The sequence below is a fragment of the Primulina huaijiensis genome, chromosome 17 (assembly GCF_012295235.1).
Source record: "Primulina huaijiensis isolate GDHJ02 chromosome 17, ASM1229523v2, whole genome shotgun sequence".
Lineage (NCBI taxonomy): Eukaryota > Viridiplantae > Streptophyta > Magnoliopsida > Lamiales > Gesneriaceae > Primulina > Primulina huaijiensis.
Genome location: NC_133322.1, coordinates 17532883 through 17535973, shown reverse-complemented (window position 1 = coordinate 17535973; position 3091 = coordinate 17532883).

The window sequence follows — 3091 nt, the reverse complement described above, 5'->3', positions numbered from 1 at the left end:
GGTGGACAGGACCAAACGGGAAACATGCAAAATTTCCCGGGTGTTGACTTCTGATAATGAGGCAGCCATTTTTGCTAGAGCGTCTGCCTCTCCATTTTCCTCCCGGGGTATTTGTTCGATACTCCAATCCACAAAGATGGCTGCCTGGGTTTTTATGAGCTGTAAATATTTGAGCATCCTATCATCTTTAGCTTCATAAGCACCCTTTATCTGCTGAGTGATTAATTGTGAATCAGAATATACAATAATACGGGAAGCTCCAATCTCTTTAGCAGCTCGGATTCCTGCAAGGACAGCTTCATACTCGGCTTCATTATTAGTAACCCGGGAATCAATCCTTAAAGCCAACTTAATCTTCTCTCCTGGAGGAGATATTACTACCACACCTATTCCGCACCCTGCAAGGCTAGACGCCCCATCCACAAACACCCTCCATACTTCATCTTCAGCAGGTTGTACCATCTCAGACAAAAAGTCTGATAGGGCTTGCGCTTTAATGGCCACCCGGGGTTTGTATTCGATATCATATTCTCCTAACTCCACTGCCCATTTGATCATTCGCCCTGATACTTCCGAATGAGTCATGATTCTGCCTATAGGACTATTAGTCAAGACAATTATTTGATGTGACAGGAAGTAAGGCCTTAGCTTCCGGGCAGTCATGATCAAGGCCAGAGCAATCTTTTCCACTTCACTGTACCGGAGTTCGGGTCCTCTCAGAGCATGGCTGACATAATAAACAGGCCTTTGATCGGAGCCTTCTTCTTTTATTAGTACTGAGCTGACAGCATACTCTGTGGTGGATAGATAAACAAATAATTTTTCCCCGGGCTCTGGTTTTACTAACACAGGGAGCTCTGCAAGATGGATCTTCAAGTCCTGGAAGGCCTGTTCACATTTATCATCCCATCCGAATTGTCGTGCCTTCCTTAATACCTGAAAGAAAGGATAACTCCTGTGCGCTGATCGGGAAATAAATCGAGAGAGGGAAGCAATCCTCCCGGTCAGCTTTTGTACGTCTTTGACAGATCGAGGAGATGGCATGCACAGCACGGATTTGACTTTCTCCTGATTTACCTCAATTCCCCGATCTGTCACTATGAATCCCAAGAATTTTCCACTCTTTACGCCAAAGATGCACTTGGCCGGGTTAAGCTTGATTCCGTAATGTACGAGAGTGGCAAAGTTTTCTTCTAGATCCTCAATAAAGCTGGCCACCTGCCGGGTCTTCCCCAGGATATCATCCACATAGACTTCCACGTTTCGCCCCAGTTGCTTCTCGAAGACTTTGTTCATCAAACGCTGGTACGTAGCTCTTGCATTCTTTAACCCGAAAGGCATTACAATATAGCAAAATGTACCTCCCGAGGTGATGAAGCTAGCTTTATCTTGATCACTCTTGGCCAGGGGGATTTGATGGTGCCCCTGGTATGCGTCCATGAAACTCAGTAATTCGAAGCCCGATGTGGAATCCACCAATTGATCAATACGGGGCAGAGGATAATGATCCTTGGGACACGCCTTATTGAGATCGCGAAAATCCACACACATGCGCCACTTCCCTGCTGATTTAGGTACTAATACCACATTCGAGAGCCAAGTGGGGAATTGAATTTCCCGAATGTGACCGGCTTTCAAGAGCTCTTTTACTTGTTCCTCAATAACTTTGTCCTTTTCGGGGCCAAAGTGTCTCTTTTTCTGTTTTATCGGGTGAGATCCCGGGAGGATATTTAGTTGGTGCTCAGATATCAAGGGAGAGATTCCCGTCAATTCCTGCTGGGACCATGCAAAAACGTGAATATTATCCTTTAAACAGTTAAGTAGACTGACACGGGTGGACATGTTAAGATCTCGGGCCACCCGGATCTGCTGTCCTGGTCCAATTTCCACAACTTCCTGCTCCTCTTCTGCCACAAAGTGCACTTCCCCCTTCTCAACTGCTCCTCCACATACTTCATCAGTTCGGGCCTTCTTCCCAGCCTTCTTTGCTTTGCTCTGATCCACCCGGACGGCTTCTACATAACATTTCCGGGAGGAAGGTTGGTCTCCCCAGACTTCACCCACTCTACTACCAACCGAGAACTTAATCTTTTGGTGATAGGTAGATGCTACGTCTTTTAATTCATTTATAGCGGGCCTCCCCAAAATTATATTATACGATGAAGGGGAGTCTACCACAGTAAAAGTAGTCATCACCGTCTTCTTGAGATCCTGGGAACCTAGGGTTAATGGAAGGACGATTTCGCCTTCCGGGTAGACCACATGGCCAGCGAAACCAAAGAGGGCAGTTTCCACGGTTTCCAAATGATAGCCCTGCAAATCCATCTGCACAAAAGCATCTTTAAGAATTACATTCACAGAGCTTCCCGAGTCAACAAAGACTCTGAGAATGTCATAATTGGCCACTCGGGCTTGGATAACTAGGGCATCATTGTGGGGTAAGTTCACTCCCTTCAAATCCTCAGGGCCAAAACTGATGACCGCTTCACTCCTTCTCATTCCATCTACCTCCATACATTCCCTCCTACTCCTCGACTTCCTTGCCCTGTTGGAGTCTCCATCAGTGGAGCCTCCTGATATCATTTTTATCAATCCTGTAGCAGGGGGTGACTTCTTTTTTGTCTCAAGAACGGGCTCTCTTCTCCTAACGGGCTCTCCCCTCGGTACATTCCTCATACTTCCTCCCCGCGCGTTGGGCCTTGGCTGTGAAGATGTCCATGGCAATCTCGGCCTCTTATGGGCTTGACTTTGCTCTGGGGCGGAATGGAAGGAATAGTTTCCCCTCAATGTTTTGCAATCTTCGGTGTTGTGATATCACACCTTATGGAGAGTACAAAATCCTCTTTTCTCAGGTCGGGATAATTGATGGTCCGCGGCCAGATCCCTACTGCATTCCTGAACCTCTCTGTCCCGGGTAATCTTAAGAGGCACGTGGTGAGAGAAGTGTCCTGGATTATTCATTCTCTGCCCTTTCTCCTCGGGCCTAGCTACCCGGTCCCCCCTTTCTTTTCTTACAGCTTCTCTTTTCTGCTTCTGAGCTTCCTCCATGTTGATGTATTTTTCTGCCCGGGATAATAAGTCTTCGAAATCC